The sequence below is a fragment of the Paroedura picta genome, chromosome 1 (genome assembly GCF_049243985.1).
Source record: "Paroedura picta isolate Pp20150507F chromosome 1, Ppicta_v3.0, whole genome shotgun sequence".
Lineage (NCBI taxonomy): Eukaryota > Metazoa > Chordata > Lepidosauria > Squamata > Gekkonidae > Paroedura > Paroedura picta.
In genome coordinates, this window is record NC_135369.1 from 147,009,443 (window position 1) to 147,029,780 (window position 20,338).

Here is a 20,338-nt window from a genome sequence, read left to right on the forward strand (position 1 = left end):
GAGCTGTTCTTACAGAGCAGTTCTATCAGAGCTCTCTCAGCCACACCTACCTGACAGGATGCCCGTTAAGGGAAGAGGAAGAGAAAACAATTGTAAGTCGCTTTGACCTTTTCTGCGCAGAGAATAAGGCCCAGGTTCCACTTCCACATGACATCTGTGCTGGTCTGGGCCTGTCCTGATTCAGGCCCTCCATTACCCCCTGGCAAGAGAATGCAGATATTTCCATGTTCCCTTTTCTGCCCCAGGCATCAATGTGGCCTATGCTGGACCAGGCCCCTGTGGGTGGGAAGAGCCAGACCTTCCAGGCCTGGCTTCTCCCCCACCCCCGGCCAACGATGTCATCTCAGAAGGGATACAAAAATGCCCTTAGCAGCTCCACAGTACTGCGCAGCACCACTGAGCCACCTGGGGCATATTTTGTTTAGGAATTCAGTATTGCTACTGCATTCCTCAACAGGAAAAAAACAGACCTGGTGCCCCCTCTCCCAGAGGGCAACAGGGCCTATGTTGGGGCAGGTCCATGCGGCAGGGGAAGAGTCGGGCCATCTCGACCTGACCATCCCTACTATGATGTTCTGGAAAGGATAAAAAGGATAAAAAATGCCCCAGACAGCTCTGTAGTGCTGTACAGCCCCACAGTGCTGCCTGGGGCACTTTTTAATTTTTAAGAATGCGGTATTGTGGTGTTCTTAACAAATTTCTTAAACCAGGCCCATGTGACCCCACCATCCCAGCTCCCATGTGGGAGCACAGATCCAGGGCAGATGAGATGCACCAGGCCTGATGCCCCCCTGTGTGGGAGCAGGAAGAGGCAGGGCAGCCTGCCCTGATTCAACCAGCAGTCTGCAGCCTGGAGTGACGGCATCAGTGTGCTAAACGTCCCTGAGGGTGTCTGCTGTGGGGAGAGGAAGGCTGGGTGATTGTAAGCTACCTTGAGACTCTTTAGGTATTAAAAAATGTGTAGTACAAAAAAGCATCTCTTCTCTCCTTCTTTAAACTAATCAACCACTCTCAGCCTAACTTTCCCCAGAAAGTTGTTTTTATGAACATAAAAGGGAAGAGAATGGTGTTTCAATTTTTTGGGGGGATCATCATCAGAGGAAAGCAGGGTATAAATACCTACCTACATGTAATATTGGGCAGCAAGGAAAAAGGGTTTTGCCTGCTATTTGAAACTGCCGATAGGGGAAGACTGCTGTACAAATACTTGACAGAGTACAGTTCATGGCTGGTGGGCTGCATTCAGGCTTTCGGCAGTCTGTACATTCCCCAGTCTAAAGTCTTATTTAAATGTGATGCTAGCGGGGTAAAATAATTTGTCTGTATAATTTTGCATATGCCCAGAAGTTCATTTAAATTGGGTTCTACCCATGCAGAAGAGCTATGCATGCTTAATTCATCCACCAGCACTATGCCTGACAGAACTTTGATTTGCTACACTGTTTTAATGGATAGATAGCTGGTTTAAATCAGGTGGTGAGTTCAGTTTTGCATCTGGATCTTATCTCTCTGCTGACATACCCCCCCCCACCACCCCCCACACAATGCCTGTGCTATTGTGACTGGGAATTCTCTCACAGAAGCTCTGGCTATTGTATCAATAATGCCCCCTTCTGCTACACTATGCACACACAAAAAGAAAGCACGGTAACATTCTTTCTTTTGTGCAGGAAAGTAAACTCCATAGTCAACCTATAGAGAGGGATGGTGGTGTACCTAACTCATTTGACCCCTCTCCTCTATTCAACAAAATTGCTTTCATAGAAAGTGAAGAAAGAATGCCTTAACACCTGCAGATACAAGAAAACTATGAGAAATATGCTGAATTGAATTTTTTTTTTTTTGGCGCAAACTGCTGGCAAATTATGAATGACTGTTTGTTCTATGAAAACACTTAATTTACCCTATCGGAAATTCAAAATTGATTTTACCAAGAAACCAAAGCATTCTTCAGACTGCAACCATCACATTAATTCTGGGCTGTAAGTCCTTTTTTTCCTGTGCAGTAGTGCAAGCTTGGGCTGTGTACATTAAAAGGGTTCGTCCCTTTTCAGGTTGCCCACCCATGGATTCCAGGGTGTAGAATGGATAGACAGCAAACGAGCATACCTCATGTTCTCAGGGCACTTAAAAGCTCCATGCCAGTCCTTTGGGAGAAAAGGGGGGAGTGGCATCAACAAGAGAGCCAACTCCATAAGCATGAGGAAGTGCAGGGGACATGTTTCAGCCCAAGTCCAGCAGCCTGTCCCCCTTTTGCTTCCTGTCTGAGTATACTACTGGGAATCAGCCACTTTGTTGTAACTCCCCAACAAGCACACACACCCCACAAAGTAATTTGTGTGAGTATATAAGAGCTTTTTCCCAGCAGCCGGCTCAAGGTTGACTCAGCCTTCCATCCTTCCGAGGTCGGTGAAATGAGTACCCAGCTTGCTGGGGGGTAAACGGTAATGACTGGGGAAGGCATTGGCAAACCACCCCGTATTGAGTCTGCCAAGAAAATGCTGGAGGGCATCACCCCAAGGGTCAGACATGACTTGGTGCTTGCACAGGGGGTACCTTTACCTTTTATTAGAGCTTTTACAGCAATTCACAATAGGCTTATTTGGCTGTGGTGCATAGGTATGTCTCATGCAACTCTCTGGGAATGAACAAGCTAGTGGGAAAGATCAAGAATGATTTTCACAAAACCTTACATAGCTTTGGGGGAAAGTGGAGTGATATAATCCCTTCCCCTTCATTGTGTGTTGCCAGACACGAGAATCCTGATGCCCTGTAGGTACCCTGAAGGGAAATTAAATACCTCCTTGAAAAGGATGTGACTCTCTAACTTCTTGCAAGGCAATACAAGAGTATTAAGAGTGCCTCTAACTTGGTGCTCTATGTGTTATTGCTGCTGTAGAGATCAACACATTATTTTCTCTAAAATGATTGAGAGGTTTGCAAAATATGGGTAGTCATCAGTGATTTAAAATAGATCAACATTTGTTCCACTTGAATTAAGTAAATGAAGTAAAATGTCTTGCAAATTTGCACACCTTATTATATTATATTTTTTAAAAAACCCTTCTCATTGAATTTTTGGGTAACTCCTACAAGCTCTAACATATATATCACTCTAGGAATTTTTAGGGTCATCTTTGTAATTTCAGAGTCTTCGTAGTATGAGGATAGAGTGCAGAATTATTTCAAGATTGTCAAGCCAATCCTTTTATAATGAGCCTTATCTATGTTCCCAATCTGGAAATGGCTCATTTTTTTTTGCAACGGGCATAACTGCTGTCAGCTGAAAAATAATATGTCTATTCTCCTTGAAACAGTATGCTTGGAATATATAAATATATATGAATCTTGTCTTCACTCCTTCTGCCTTCTCTTTCTTATATAGTGACAGGATGAGAAAATAGCCTTGACAAAAATAACTTCTGTAGGAAAAAGATGTGAAGGCCAAAGTTTGGTTTGTAAAGTATCTAAAATGTGAATACTCCAGATCGGAATTGTACAAGACATCATTACACTCATTGTAGTGGAATGGGCCTGCTCTGGCCTACAGGCTCAATTCTACCCTGCTCTCCATGCTTTTCCCAACACCTGAGCCAATTTTGCATGGACAGAAAAGCCAGGGCCGGCAGCCATAGGGCAACGAGGCTAATCCCCACGGCACATGATGTTGGCACTGGCCCAGTCCCCTCCTGGGCCTGATGCACTTTAGGACCTCTGTTGCCCTGCGTGGCAGGAACATGGAAATATCTGTATTTTGGAGTCTGCTATGGGGGCAGTCCAGAGGAAACAGAAAATGCCACACTTGGCATTCACTGCACCATGGGGGTGAATGAGGCTTTTTTTTTTCTTTTCATGAAGGTGGGATCATATTGCCATGAAATCCCACCTTCGTGCAAAGAAAAGAAACCCACCCGCTACACCCACACATGTTGGAACCTTTCTGCCCTGCCTGTGTTAGTGGGGAATGCAGGGTCCACCACCGAAATCAGTCCCCTGTCAGAACACAGGAAGCAGCAGAGCATGTTGCTCTGCTGCAATGCCGTGCTGGTGGCCCACATGGCCACTGCCTTGCAGTATCAGCCCTGAAGAGGCTTTTCTTTCTCTCTCAGTAATTTGCCACAGCAACCTGGCCTTTGTAAGAAATGTCCCATTTGGAGGATCGGGATTCCCTGCTTCCCTTCCCAGATCTGAGGTCTGACATCTAGGTCTCCCACTGCACAGAGCCTGGTGATCTCAGGAACAGTTTACTGCCTTATATGCCTGAAAGAATGGCCTCTTGCCAACTGTCTTCCCTTCCCGCTGTCACTCATTTTAAAATAGCATGTCAAAGATGGTGGAGGTCTATGTGGTACAGAGAACCAATAACAGCATCAGAAGTTTCAAAGATTTTTTTATTAAAAAGATAACATTCACAAGCATATTTTTAACACAGTACCGGACTGAGCAAGGAATCTAAAGAAATGGGTAAAGAGTGGTTCCTCTGTCTCCCTCTCTATACATGCCCAGCAGATCTTAGAATATAGGACAGGCTTCTTAACTTAGGAAATGACAGATCTCTGCTGGGTTTCCATTACTTTGCAGCTTTCTTCACTTGTCCGGACCAACACATGGCTAATGACAGCCTTCTTCAGACCTCACTTTAGAGTTCTGTCTGCTGTGATGGACTCAGCACCCAAAAAGGGTATCCTTCTTGCTCCCCTGAGTTTTATCACCTCTCTTTTCCCCACCTACTGACAAGGTCAGGCCAGGACAAACAGGCTATTCCTGTAGATTGCCTGGAATTCTTTCCTGAATTCTGGCTGCTATTTTATACCTCCAAGTCTCTGTTCCCTGCTTGGAGGGAGGACTGGACCCTTTTGTTTTCTCTAGCCAGACCTATTAACATATTTAAGAGGTAGCTGAGGAAAGACTAGAAAGCCTTGCCCGTTCTCTGCCCAGAGGGGAGGGGGCTTAAAATTCAGAGTGAAGATTTTGCTCATTTCAAACCTCCAAAGAAAAAATGCATTTCTTCACACTCCTCATTTTATAGTTATCAAAGGATAAGTTAAGGGCAACAAGTTCAATGATTTTATTTTAGTCCATCTGTATAGCTCTACCCAAAGGGATCTTTAAACTTTTCTTTAAAACCTATATTAAATCAGTCCCCACAAGCATTTCTAAAAGTAAGCTTTAACCTGAATTTGCATACATTCTTTAAAAAGAATCATGGCTTCATTATTCTGGTGATAAAATTGGCCGTAATTCAGCAGGCAAAACCTGAATTTAGTGTTTTTCATTTTAAAATTCCAGTCTTGCAAGCTGAGTGTAGACTCACTGGCGTGTATAAAATAATGCTTGGGGTTATAGTCTCAAAGAGTTGACCTGACTCTTTCTGTACAAACTCCAATACTTTTTATAAATAATATGAAAAGCAGAGACATCCTGCATTACCTTATCTGGGAAATTATTGAAATCATTTGCTTGCAAGGCATTACATGATATGTTCCATTTGGAGGCTGCCATCAGCTCACTAAAGTAGAGAACAGCATAACTGGCCATTATAGCAGGCACCTGAACTACTTCTGTCTTACCTGGATCCATACATTATGTTACCTTTGCACTAACATCCTCCTGATGTCTAGAGTAAATGGAAGTCTAGCATCACTACCCGCAGGTGCCCCATGCAATCAGCCCTTTAGTATCTTCCTTCCTTCATTGTCTCTAAAGCCCTCAGTTTTCACTTTGGCCCATTATGCACGGCCGCCGAAACGGCGATTTCGGGTCACATGGGAAACGCGGAGGGGGAAGACGTGACGCATACCGGTTATGTACGGGGCGGGGCGCGACGGCGGCAAAACCCAGAGTAACCAATTATGCACGCGGCGATCCGGGCGCCGCTTCTGGTTGCGCCCCGGTCACCCGGAAGCTGCGCTTTCTTCCGCGTTTCACTGACGCGGCTTTTTCGGCAGCATGCACCGAAGCTGCGGCCGGTTGCAGCCGCCTCCATGCGTTATCGGTGATTTTAGCCGCCGCCATTCCACCCCGAATGTGCGCTAAAACCCCCGTGCATAATGGGTCTTTGAAAGCTAAGGTAGCCAGGTAACCATTCATAGTCCTCACTGCCAAATTATTATTATTATTATTATTATTATTATTATTATTATTATTATTATTATTATTATTATTATTATTATTATTATTATTATTATTATTATTATTATTATTATTATTATTATTATTATTATTAAATTTCTTACCCGCCACTCCCAGTAAGGCTTGTGGTGGATTACAAAACGTGCATAAAAACACTGATAAAACTACCCCGTAAAACACAACCAGAAATTACAGTCAAAAATAAAATGCATAAGATGTGACGGAATCTCAATATAACTTTTCTCAGCCCATACCCCTAATATAATTTCCTAGAGGAGGAAGAAAAGGGGAAGTTGATAGCACCCAACTGCCATCCGAATAATCCAAGGGGGGTCCTTAGCACACCAGCCTCAACCATAGACCTGGCAGAAGAGCTCCATCTTGCAGGCCGGTAGCTCTTCCAGGAGCTCATTTCACCAGGTGGGGGCCAGGACAAAACAGGCCCTGGCCCTAGTTGAGGCCAGACTGGGTAGGACCAACAGAACATAAAACCCTGTGAGGGACATAGGATGCAAGGCGGTTCCTCAGGTATGTGAGACTCAGACCGCAAATGGCCTTAAAGGTAAATACCAAAACCTTAAACTAGATCCTGGCAGCAACTGGTAACCAATGCAGCTGCCTCAGCACCGGCTGGATATGGGCCCTCCAAGGTGTTCCTGTGAGGACCCTAGCAGCTGCATTTTGCACCAGCTGCAATTTCTGGCTCAAGCCCAAGGGCAGGCCCACATAGAGTGAGTTACAGAAATCTATTCTGGAGGTGACCATCGCATGGATTACTGTGGCCAAATGTTCAGAGGACAGATAGGGTGCTAGTATCCAAGCCTGCTGGATACTAGTCTTCAAGGTCACCAGAAATGCTGCATGTGAACAACTGGCATTGGCCTTCCTTCTCCATATATCAAAAAGAAATACTTGCATTGTTTATTGTAAGCTGCCCTTATACTCGGGACTAAGCAAGCCATTGCCACCCTCTCCACCTCAACTTTCCAAGCCCCACAACTCTGCTGGTATCTCGGTTGGGTTTAGACCTGCACCTGGGGCAAGCTCATGGAAACACCAATCCTGAAATCAAGACAAAGCATCAACAACACCATCATCTAATAGTAACCTTAAACCAAATGCTATGCCTCAAACAGTGCAATACAAAATTCCTCAAAAGCTGCAAAACCTAATGTTCCTGGAAGCATTATTAACACTCCAAAACAAGACTGCTGAATTTTTCAACGTTTCTGCTGGAATGTGTACAGCTATCACTACTGGGAACAGCTCTGGGCTCCTAGGCTTCAGGCCTATGTTGGGTGCACCAATGATCCTGGAAACAGATACCAAAACATGAGCATCTGCTGCAACAGCTTGAAACTGAAAATCCTACCCAGCATAAGAACTTCTTCCAGAATGTCACCCTATTAAAATCCAGAAATAAATCTAACTGAGCCTTTATCTGTCTTAAAACCCTGAGCCACTTGATATTCTAAGTTGAATTGGCCATATGCTATGAAAAGGGACTTCCCTACAGGTAAATTTTACCTGATCTAACTCTACCTGCATCTACCTCAGAGTCACCCTTCTACTATTACACAACTCTTCCAGCAGATCCCTAAACCTCTGCAATTTCTCAGCCTGCAAGTAGCACAGTGCAAATTTCTATCCCCAAAATGCGATACACTATGACCGTTTATGCACTGGGAACTTCAGTGCCCCAGCTCCCATACAGGAGCACAAATCAGGGGCGGATGAGGTGCACTGAGCCAAATGCCTCCCCGTGTGGGTGCAGGAAAAGGTGGGGCAACCTGCCACGACTAAAGCTCCAGCCTGCAGCTTGGCATGAAAGTGCATAAGCAGTCTATGAGGGACCTGCCACCTTTTCCTCTGCTACTGGGATGCGAGGTTTGAAAGCCAAAATTCTAAAAGACAGCCATGACTTTATGTTTATTAACATACAGCTCCAAGTCAGGTAAACCAAGCCATGAGTAGTGTATATGCTACTGAACCAGAAGGACCTGCAAACAGAAAATCAGCCAACTAATGCATCACTTTGTTTGACCCCACTATTTCTCTCAATATCCCCTCAAGCGTCATATAAAAATGCTCCAAGGCAGAACAGGAAGTGGGAAATCCCATGGGCAAGTCTTTATCAAAATAGTATTTCCCTCAAGTAGAATAATTCCAAATCTTCTGGGTATGATGAAGGTGTAAATACAGACTGTCTGTCACACTTTGCTAACAATACTGTGTTTCAATATGGCATTTAGAGAAGCCCCCCCCCTTTTTTTTCTGCTTGGTGTTCTTTGGTGCCATAGTTCTGCTAAAATGCTTCTGCATAAAATGAGCTGCTAAAATGCATTCTGCATAAAATGCCCCAAACCTGGGACTTTTAGGTCCCAGTCTCACTCTAATTTTTAGCTGTGAAATTCAGTGCTATTGCTGCTGAAATTTACTTTCCCAATAGGTGACCATTCAAGAAAAGATAAACAGGCAAGTTCCAAAACATAAAATAGTACACCGGAGACTGAAACTGCAATTTCTTTGATTTGATTACCAAATTATCTATATACCTATCCATCTGTATTTTACTTCTTATATGGACATCTGAATCATAGAACCATAGAATCACAGAATAATAAAGTTCGAAGGGATCTCCTGGGTCATCTAGTCCAACCCCCTGCACTATGCAGGACACTCACAACCCTATCGCTCATTCACTCTAACATGCCACCCCCTTGAACCTTCACAGAACAAGCCTCTACATCAGACAGCTATGGAGGGAAAATGAAATGAGCTCTGAGGGAAAGCCAATCCATGCTGAATGAAAAGGAAACCTAATGCAGTAAAAGTGGAGTGAAAAGCAGAATGGAGGGGGAATGCAGGATGAAGTTGAAGGAAAACAGCAGTGCATAAAGGGCCAGTGTTAAAGATGTTTTACCTTTTCCTTCTGCCTATCTATGGATATAAAATAATTTCTTACATTCATTGATTCAGTTCAGACTTTGATGGTTCAAGTAGATGGTTCATCTAGAATCTGAAATTGTGACCACTGAATGTGTTTGACATACACAAGCATTTCTAAAGAAAAGAAAATGCACATCAATAATGCCTGTTGTTCAGTATTTGGGGATTAAGTAGATCTTTCTTTTTAAACATTTGCCTCTACTGACTGCACATTCTTTTGTTATGCTGGCAACACAATGATTTGTTGATGCTTGCTAAAAGGTTCAAAATTAGGAGATAAGAGGAGAAAGCCACAGGGATTCTGCAGTTTAGAAATTTTTCCTTTAAAAGAAAATACTTTACAGTCCTCTTGGATTTTCTGTTCTCTAATGTATTGTCACCTACATAATTTGCTGGTTCTATTTGCACATCAGGAGACATTACAATCAATAGGGAAAACACTAAATGTTATAAGTGGCTAATACAAAATTAGCCTAAAACAGAAATACTTTAGTTGACCAATCCAGCGAAATAGCTGAACATAAAAAAAGAAAGAATCAAAGGGGATTCTTCTCATAAGTTATTTAGTAAGTCATGAAAGAATACAAAATGGGCATCCCTTACCATATTCACAATTCTCCTTTTCAATCAAATCATCTTATGATTGCATTGATGATTTGTCCTCAACAAAACATTAGCAGCATTCTCAGGAAAGGGTGTGAATATGCAGGAAATTAATGCAAATGAAGAAGCTTTGCGTTGGTTGTTGGTGAGCTGTAGCCCAATGTTGGGCTGTAACATTAAAAAGACAAGTAATGCAGCTCCCCACTGCTTGCAAGTGGGATTGAGAACAAAGGAAAGCAGTTCTTTTGTTGGTGTCACTGTTGGGCGAGTTAAGCGGATAATATTGCCTATGAAAGCACTTTTCATTCTACTTGTCAAAGTGAGTTTTGATTTCAATCCTTTTGTATTTTCCTTTGGTTTCTGGAACCTTAAATAAATCAGCCTTGTACACTTCAGCTAGAAGCTTGCTTTACTTTTCTTGGCGAATTCATTCAGTGCTTGTTGTTGTGTTCATTTTATAACTCACCTTTCTCCCCAATGGGGGCCCAAAGAGGCCAACCGTTCTCCTCTCCTCCATTTTATAATGCAACAAAAATCATGTCTCAGAAGCATGGGCAGGAAAATAAGTGAGAATGCATGTGCACAAAGCACCTCATCCAGTGTTCAAAAAAAGTTTTGAAATCTAAAAAAAAATATCCAACGTTACTGCATGTGATCTAAACAGCAGACTGGTTAAAGATCCCTGTTATCCTGTATTTTGGCTGGATGAATTACTGGCATCTTTGTTTACCATCATACCGGTTAAAAGAAGCACCAGTTCTGGTCCAATATAGACTTATTCCATGTGTCTCTTGATTATTGTCAAAGCGACATTCTGCTTACCAGCTAATAAGCAAGAATAGCTAATCGCTGATATCAACCCTAGCAACTGAAGTACTGTTGTTATATTTGAGCTACTTCATTACAGATAGGGAATGAGATGCTTACATTCTTTCCTCAATAAACTCTTGTCCACATGTGCAAGTTCAATGGTGACTTGCTTGTGAGGGAATATCATCACAGATATCACAGATGGAATGTTCATGTCACTGCACATAATTTCTTTCTTCATAGAATTAGTTCACAAGTTTAGGGGTCAGTCATCAAACTTAACTCAACAGTTACTGAGAAATGAAGGGCTCATGTGCTCAGGTCAAAAGCTAAACAACGAAACATAATTTGCAGCTGTTACATTCATACTTTTACCTTAGAATTACACAGAATCTCAACTGATTCTCCTACTTTACTTCCGTAGTGATTCCTCCATGCTCAAGACACCAAATGCTTATTTATATGTTCTTGCCTTTGCTAACACCAAGTATCATTTCCCCTTGATATCATGCTGTACATTAACATCTGCCCCTTAAATCCTGCTCCCTTTTCTTTAAGTGTTCCATCTCATGTAATATTATTTGACATTATTTATACCTTTTGACTGCAAGCCATTCAGAGCAGGGATGTGTTATCTCTTTGGCACTGAGTTGTCACTATATACCACCATACACATTTATAGCACTGTATAAATGATTCATAACAGTAGTTAAACTATGAATTAAGAAAGCAATCACATACAAAAGGTGCTCCATGTGTCAGTCAGCCTACAATATCTCAGGAATAAATTTTTATTTCACATGCAGATGCACAACTGACAAACACAAATATCAGCATCAATAAAGTCTACATCTTCCTTTCCTCCCACTTCTTTTTCTTCCAGTTTTTCACAAAGCTAGTTATTATATCAAGGGCATTTCTTGCTCTTGAGTTGCTTAATCTGACTGCAAAAGAAGAATGAACAAAAATTATAGAATTCTTTCTCCCAAGAAATTCTTTCTCCCTATTCTTCAAGAAGCTCAGGGAGTTCATGTTCTTCTCATCTTTGTCATGGTCACCTTATGAGCTTCATAGCCAGGTGGGGATCTGAACTCTGTAAATATGATTTTAAAAAATGGCAAACAAAAAGCAGTGTGTCATGATCACCCTCCCAATCTCCTTTGGAGTGTTAACTTAGAGGTTCAACGGGCCTGCGGGTCCTTCACCCATCCCTAAACCCCACATTCCCATTGTTTTTCTGTATCTTCCCTTTCCTCCTCCATCCCACGGTTTATGACCGGTAGAGAGTATTTCCCCCACTGAGAAGAGCTCTCCCTTATCTATCCTTTTCCCTGGTTCACATAGTAGGGGTTGGAAATTTACTGCCAGGAATGGCAGGGAAAGCAGACTGAATGTCTTTTAGATCAAAGGCTTCCTCTATGGGAATGATTTCTCCTGCTTAAACTAATCCCCTCTATATAGGCCTGAGGGGGCCATCTGTGCTTGTCTCTGTCAATGTTCCTGTCCTTGCCATGCTTTTTCCTGCTTTATTTTATGGATCCTTTCAATAAAGACTGATTTCTTTGCATCACATGTGTACTGAGGTGTTCTCAAAGAAGGGGTCTCTTCTGGTCAGTTGGACCAGTCTATGGTTCGTGACATAATGTCAAATTCAGGGGAACTCTGAAATTATATAGTTATTTTAAAATGTTTATATAAAAATAGAAATAAAAACTGAGTGATAGGCTGTTCCAAGAGATCTTCCTGGTTAGCATCAGCTGGGGAGAAAAAAAAACATGACAAAGCCCCAATATTTGAACCATATAAACAAGAACTTTTTAAATCTTGACACAAGTGTGGAATTTTCTTATTTTGACAGCTGTCGTCATTCCTTTTCTTCTTCTTTGTCATTGTTCATTCTACTGGTTTGATTCTTTTGACAAACCAATTATCAACGTTCATGAATGAAGTCTGGGACCCAGCCCAGTCACTAAGTGATGAGTCCCCCCAGGTGACAACTCAGCTGGCTAAATTTGCTCTAAAGTAGCATAGTTTTATAGAGCCTCTTGTGGCACAGAGTGGTAAGGCAGCAGACATGAAAGCTCTGCCCATGAGGCTGGGAGTTCAATCCCAGCAGCCGGCTCAAGGTTGACTAAGCCTTCCATCCTTCAGAGGTCGGTAAAATGAGTACCCAGCTTGCTAGGGGGTAAACGGTAATGACTGGGGAAGGCACTGGGAAACCTCCCCGTATTGAGTCTGCCAAGAAAATGCTAGAGGGCGTCACCCCAAGGGTCAGACATGCCCCAGTGCTTGCACAGAGGATTCCTTTACCTTTACCATAGTTTTAAGTTCTATTTTATGATCTGTTTTAAATTGTATTATATTAAATAACCATATTCTTTTGGTTTCTTATGTAATGACTTCATATAACTTGGTCTGAATGACTGTAATAAAGTTTGATTGATTGATTGACCCAGCCGAGTCGGGCTTCCAGCCTGGCCATGGGGTTGAAACAGCACTGGTTGCCCTGATGGATGAGCTCCAGCAGCAGCTGGATTGAAGCAGGTCGTGTTGCTCGATCTTGACACAGTGAAACATGAGCTACTCGCCTCACCAACAGCGGGATATGAGGGAGAGCCTTTCAATGGCTGACCTCTTTTCTCTACAGTCATGGACTGAGAGTAACAACTTGAGAGAACCAATCATACCACTGCTAATTCTCATGTGGGGTGCCACAGGGAGTGGTTCTCTCCCCAATCTTATTCAATATCTTTATTCACCCTCTTGCCCATCTGGTATGGAAATTCAGATTGGGTTGTCATCAATATGCTGATGACAACGAGCTCTTCCTCCTGATGGATGGCTGCCCTGATTCACTCCCAGACTCATTAGCCAGATGTCTGAAAGCTGTGATGAGTTGGCTCAAGCAGAGCCATATAAAATAGGTCCTGTGGCTGGGTAGGAAAGGTCCCAGCAAGGAAGCAGGATTGCCCTGCCAGGATGGGGTGCAGATATCAGTGGCATACTCCACCAGGAATCTGGGTGTGATCTTTGATGCCCCCTTCTCCATAGATAAACAGAACACAAGAGTAGCACAGCTGGGATATCTCCACCTGCACCAAGCTAAACTACTAGTGCCTTACCTGGCTCCAGAACACCTAACTGCAATGATCCATGTGATGGTCACCTCTAGACTGCATTTTTGCAAGTCACTATATACAGGCTTACACTTATGCCTGCTCCAGAAACTCTGATTCGTACAGAACGCAGCAGCCAGGGTCCTCATGGGAATGTCATGGAGGGCCCGCATTTGGCCTACACTCCAACAGCTGCACTGTCTACTAATTGAATCCCAGATGAAGCTTACAGTCTTGTTAATTACCTTCAAGGCCAAATGCAGTCTGAGCCCTGCATACATGAGATACCGCCTCTCTGCCTAAGCCCCCCAAAGAGCATGACACTCTACAAATTCCAAAAGGCTGGTGATCCCTGGAAGCATATCTGGCATCAACCAGGGCTTTCTCTGTCCTGGTCCCCAGTTGGTAGAATGAGCTCCCAGAGGAGATCACGGCCCTGCCAGAGCTAAAATAATTCTACAGGGCCTGCAAAAGGGAGCTCTTCCACCAAACTTTCAGTTGTTGCCAATAAAACAACACCATCAACTAGAGCCCTCCAGAACCCCCTCCCCCCAACAGATATGCCCATCAGAAACAGCATACGGCATCCCAAGTCCAGCCACCCCATCAAGCAACAGTTGTGTTACGCAGTTACACAATTAATGGTTTAAACGTTTATAATGTTGTAATGGTCATAATGCTAACATGTGTTGAAAGCCAGTTTGGTGTAGTGGTTAGAAGTGTGGACTTCTAATCTGGCATGCGGGGTTCGATTCTGCACTCCCCCACATGCAACCAGCTGGGTGACCTTGGGCTTGCCATAGTACTGATAAAGCTGTTCTGACCGAGCAGTGATATCAGGGCTCTCTCAGCCTCACCCACCCCACAGGGTGTCTGTTGTGGGGAGAGGAATGGGAAGGCGACTGTAAGCCGCTTTGAGCCTCCTTCGGGCAAAGAATTTGTTTTGTACTGTACCAATATTACAATGGGAATAGTGAACTGTGAATTCATGCTGTAAACCACTCTGAACCGCAAGGGAGGGCAGTATAAAAATGTAATAATAATAATAATAAATTAAAATGTAGTGGACCACATACCCCTAAGCAGCTTATTCACTTCATTAGGTTTTACCAACTATAAGTCATTCATACAGCTTGAATGAGACTGCACTTCAATGACACTCTGAGACTCAGATGCACCAACTATAGAATCTAAGTTGTGGTAGATGTGAGCAAAATTCATTGCAAAAGTATCACAGCAGGCCTCATAGGCTTGAGATAAAAGCCACTCACAGTTCAGTAAAGTTCCACTGGATGGTATTACAGAGACAGTCTGGTGCTAGAGAAATGACTCAATAACTAAAAAGGTTAAATAAGTACACATTTATGGCCTAATAATACAGTAACATCACATAGACAATTAGAAATGCTCAAATATACAAAATACATGTATTAACTACAAGGTAATTAAAAACAATTCCAGACTTAAATAATATGTTCTACTGCATGGCAACACACTAATGATTCCATACTATATTTGAAAATTCACCTAATTGGATGTTGAAAGGAAGGTACATTGTAGACTGAACATCATAATCTTAATATATGCAAAAATCCAGACCACGTTGGCTTTGGATGAAGCCGCTTTGGACCACTTTGGAGATCTCTGAAGTTTCGGAGATCTCCAAAGCGCATCAATGGCTATTAAAGTCAATGGTGTCCTTGACTTCAATGGGGATTTTCAGGTTTCTGCCTTCCTCATGGCCTGGGGGGTGGGGGTTTAAGTTACAGGCTCCAAACTTTCAGGATACCTTCAGGAGGCTCTTCTCTGACTCCCCTCTAGTTTCAAAAAGATTAAACCACTGAGAGCTCACCAGGGTTTTCCTGGAGAGGAGGGGGTGCCTGCTAAGGTGTGTGTGTGTGTGGGGGGGGGGAAGCTTGCAGCACCATTAGCACCACTAGTTGTTGCCAGCCTCCAGTGGGGACCTGGAGGCCCACCAAACACCACATGAAAAGGGGGGAATACCTGGGTAATTGGTGGGCAGAAGAAATCCACGCCAATGTCTAACTTGCTCAGACTCAGTGTCATACTTTAATAAGAGTTTGTACAATTGACCCTGGAAATGCGGCTTCACCTGGAATAATATCTTTTCAAAGTCAGTTAGAACTGATCCATATTGCAACTGGAACTCAGACTTAAACCTAGAGATAACTTGATGATATTTCAACCAGGTGATGTCAAGATAGGGCTGTCTGTGTTTCCCTTTCTGTCTGTCTTTCCCTTTAAATTTTATATGGTTGCATCCGAAGCACTTTGGAGTGCTCCGAAATGCTCCAAGGCACTCCGAAGCTGGCTTTGGACAGCCTGCTCTGGATCTATCTCTCAACAGGATTTAGTGCTTCGATTCGGTTCGAGGAGATCCATCCCTGAAGCAGCCCTGCCTTGAAGATTTTTTGCCCAAAGCGATCCGAAATGCACATGCCAACTTCTGAGGCTTCTAAGCATCCATGGATATAAATCTTATCTGGCAGTGGTCAGCCTATGACTAAAATATCCACTGTGGAAAATATCTGCCACATTTTAATAATAATTGCACTATATATGCAGTTCTTACAAAAAAATGATTAGAGGTCAATGTGATGCAGTAACATGAATGATAAGAAGGTCCTGGCTTGGCTATATTACATAACAGCTACTATTTTGAACTGTGCAGAGCAGGTTCTGTAATGAACTGTTCCTGTAATAAACAATGAGTGAAAAGCATCATTCTAGATGTAAGCCTGTTTTGTTGTGATCTTCCTCAGAGATTCTTATTATATTTTACTAAAGTGAACCACAACAATTGCAGCTTGAAATCACCACTCAGCTGAATGGACTTGTGTTCAATAGCATCATAAGCTTTACTACTGAAACTTACCTTATTGTTTATAGCTCTAAGTCTGTAAGCAAGTCACTATTTTCACATTCCCTCCCAGAAGCATTTGCCAGATGATTGGAAGCCATGGCTGGATGTTTGGAGCAGAGTCGCCTGAAACTCAACCCTCAGAGACATAGGTCCTGTGACTGGGCAGGAGGGGGCAGATCAGGAAGTGCATTTACCCAGCCTGGTCGGGATGCAAATTAATATCGCACCATCCACCAGGAATCTGGGGGTGATCCTGGACAATCTATTGATGGAAGCACTAGTCACAAAAGTTGCCCAGCAGGTGTTTTTCCATAAAGGTAAAGGTAAAGGTATCCCCTGTGCAAAGCACCGAGTCATGTCTGACCCTTGGGGTGACGCCCTCTAGCGTTTTCATGGCAGACTCAATACGGGGTGGTTTGCCAGTGCCTTCCCCAGTCATTACCGTTTACCCCCCAGCAAGCTGGGTACTCATTTTACCGACCTCGGAAGGATGGAAGGCTGAGTCAACCTTGAGCCGGCTGCTGGGATTGAACTCCCAACCTCATGGGCAAAGTTTTCAGACGGCTGCCTTACCACTCTGCGCCACAAGAGGCTCTGTGTGTTTTTCCATATGCACCAGTAAATTTAGGATCCAGTAGACCAGGGGTAGTCAAACTACGGCCCTCCAGATGTCCATGGACTACAATTCCCATGAGCCCCCTGCCAGCGAATGCTGGCAGAGGGCTCATGGGAATTGTAGTTCATGGACATCTGGAGGGCCGCAGTTTGACTACCCCTGCAGTAGACCAACAAAAATTTTTATCCAAGGTTTGACATTTCGTGTGGAAACACACTTCCTCAGATACAATATGATGAAAGGGAAGTAATCAGTTCATACATAAAGGCAAGCGTGAAGGTAAATTAACATACAGCATAGTGAAAATGGTAACGAGATACCAGAGATAAATGGGAAAAATCTGCAATTTGGATCTGTTTGTGTTCATTTGAGACTGAATTGCATGAGGAACATTAATTTCTTAATTTGTCTTGCCAACAGCTTCATTTCCCAGAAAGTAGAGAGGGGAACCAGGTGGTCTGCTATTTTAGGGAAGAACAGGTAGATGAGGTGGAGAAGAATAGATCCTAGTGAAGGACTTCACCAGCAAATACTAAGTTGGAAAAACAACCACTGATAACAACCACTGATGAAAATACCTTTGAAAAAAGTTTAAATCTGGAGGCCATTTTGGTTGTTCTATGACAATTAAAAGAAGAGATAAGATATTTCTATTTCTATTTATTGTTAAATTGTTTAAACGTTTATTATAGCCTAGGGTGTGTCTGTTTGTGGATCAAAGATTCTGTATCCTTTGCATACCACCTTCTGCATAGTCCATCTTGGCCAGCTTTTCTTTAGGAATGTAGGTGTTTCCCTTTGCTCCAAACACCTTTAATGATTCATACTGGGCTTGTGCCCATGCTGTAGATCACATACTGTACTAGTAGCACCTTTGGTAGGAAACCTGTTTTGCAGGTAGGTAGCAGTGTTGATTGCTTTTCCTTAATACTTTTCAGGTAGCTGTGTTTCAAGGAGCATGCATTTACACATTTCAGTGAGAGAGCGGTTCTTCCTTTCTGCCACACCATTCTGCTCTGGAGTGTATGGGACAGTAAGATGTTGTTCTATTCCTTATTCAGCCAAATAATTCTTCATGTCATGTCCCAGGTATTCTTCCCCATTATTTGTGATAAGTACTAGTGGCTTCACTCCTTTAAATCTGTTGTTAACAAGTGCCACATTCTTTAAATCTGTTTCCACTAGGCATTGCTGTCTTCATTGGACCACAAACATCACTGCATATCAATTCTAGAGGGCGTTGTATCCTGTTTGTGCTATGCTGGCTCTTAAAGCTGGGTCTTGTCCCCTTCACTTTCACACATCACACACAACTATCTTCAGCAACACATTTCCTTATTTGCATGCCTTTAGTTAAATTCTGGCTAGCTGCATAACTAGTTCTGTGATACAAATGTCTGTGCCACAGTAAAGAACAGTCCATGTGATTGCATTGCTTAGTGAATTTTGCTCTCTGTATGCATGTATCAAGAGCATACTAATCCCCATGCATTTTGCCTGTAGTAATCAGCTCTTCTCCTAGTTTTATATAACACTATTCATTAAAACATATAGTTATGCCTTATCTTGTAAGATCTCCCAAAGAAATAAGATCATTTGCAAGACAAGGTACATAGAGGCATTCTGTGACCAAGATTTATTTATTTATTTATTTATTTATTTATTTATTTATTTATTTATTTATTTATTTGGATTTTTATACCACTCATTATTTCTGGCTCTGGGCCGTTTAAATGGAACTTCACTAGGCAGGATGCATTTTATGAGGTCTTTACCAATCCCTTCAACCATCACAAAACTTCCATCACCAACACTCAGATTCTTTCCTTTCTTCAGTTAATGTTTCAAAAAGACTTTTTATGACAGTATATATTTGAAGATGCACCACTATCAATTATTCTTGGGAACATTTTGTGATAATATGTAGCGTTTTCATAAACCTCCTTCATTTGGCTTTTTCTCTACTTGTTTGCCTCTGTGTTTGGGAACATCATCCCTTGATTTAAAAGCATTACACCAATCTTTGATATGGCCTCTCTGCCCACAGAAGTAACATATTACTCCTTTGTTATTCAAATTCAGAGCTAATTGCAGGCCATTAAGCTGGGATTGTTTTTCAAACATTATGTCCTTATATACCTCCAGTGAGTTTAAGATATCAGTCAGGGACTGGATTCAATCTGAGACACTACATTTTCATATGATTCAGGCAAATTTACAGCAATATCACAATTAAATCCTGATCAGGCAGATCCTTCCCAAAGCTGCACAATTGTTGTGCGAATGCAAGCATTTCATCAAGGTGATTTCTTACATTCGTACCCACTTTCATCTTGGCAGTGTGTATCAGGCTTTAGAAGGTACATTTGACTTTTTTATGAGGCATTAACATAAAGCTTTTAAAGCTCCTTCCAAACAGCTTTAGCTTTACCCGTTGCTACCTCAGTCAAGTTCAAGAATTTGGTATTAATCTTCAAGGCCATCCATGGTCAGGGCCCCACATACCTAAAGAACTGCCTACCTCCTTATGCCCCCTGCAGGGCACTTCACTTTGTGGGGGGGGGAATCTACTGACAGTCTGACTCTCAGAGAGTATATGGAACATACCTGCTCTGGGGCTACTTGATGAGGGCCCCCTCCCTCCCTTGCAAACACACAGAGAGACTGCCTTCCCTTCCCCCCTCCATCCTTTCCTGTTTCCTGACCTCCTCCTTGGTTCTCTCCCTCTCCCTCACTTGCAAACACACACACACAGTCTCCCTTCCTTTCCCCCCTGCTGTTTTCCCCCTTATCTGTTGATTTCCCAACCTCCCTCCCTCCCAAGCAACACACACACAGACTCCCTTCCCATTAACCCTTGGGCCACCACTGCCACTGCCTTGGGGTGGTGGAGCTTCTGCCTCAAGCCTGAGGGCAGTGCTGCCTGGGCCCAGGTGCTGCCTGGGCCCCCAGGGGTGGCACAGCTGCTAGCTGGTAGGGTGCTGCCTTGGCTCCTCAGCTGCCCTAGACTTCCTTGAGTGGGACTATGGACATCATGTCCATATTCATATCCATTTGAAGTGTGGCAGAAGATGTTCCACATCAACAAATCTGTTGGTGTTCCCTGGCCCAAAGGAGATTCGCCTGGCCTCAACCAGAGCCAGGACCTTTTAGGTCCTAGCCCCAACATGGTGGAATGAGCTGAGGGTCCTGAGGGAGCTTTCCACATTCCACAGGGCCAGCAAGATG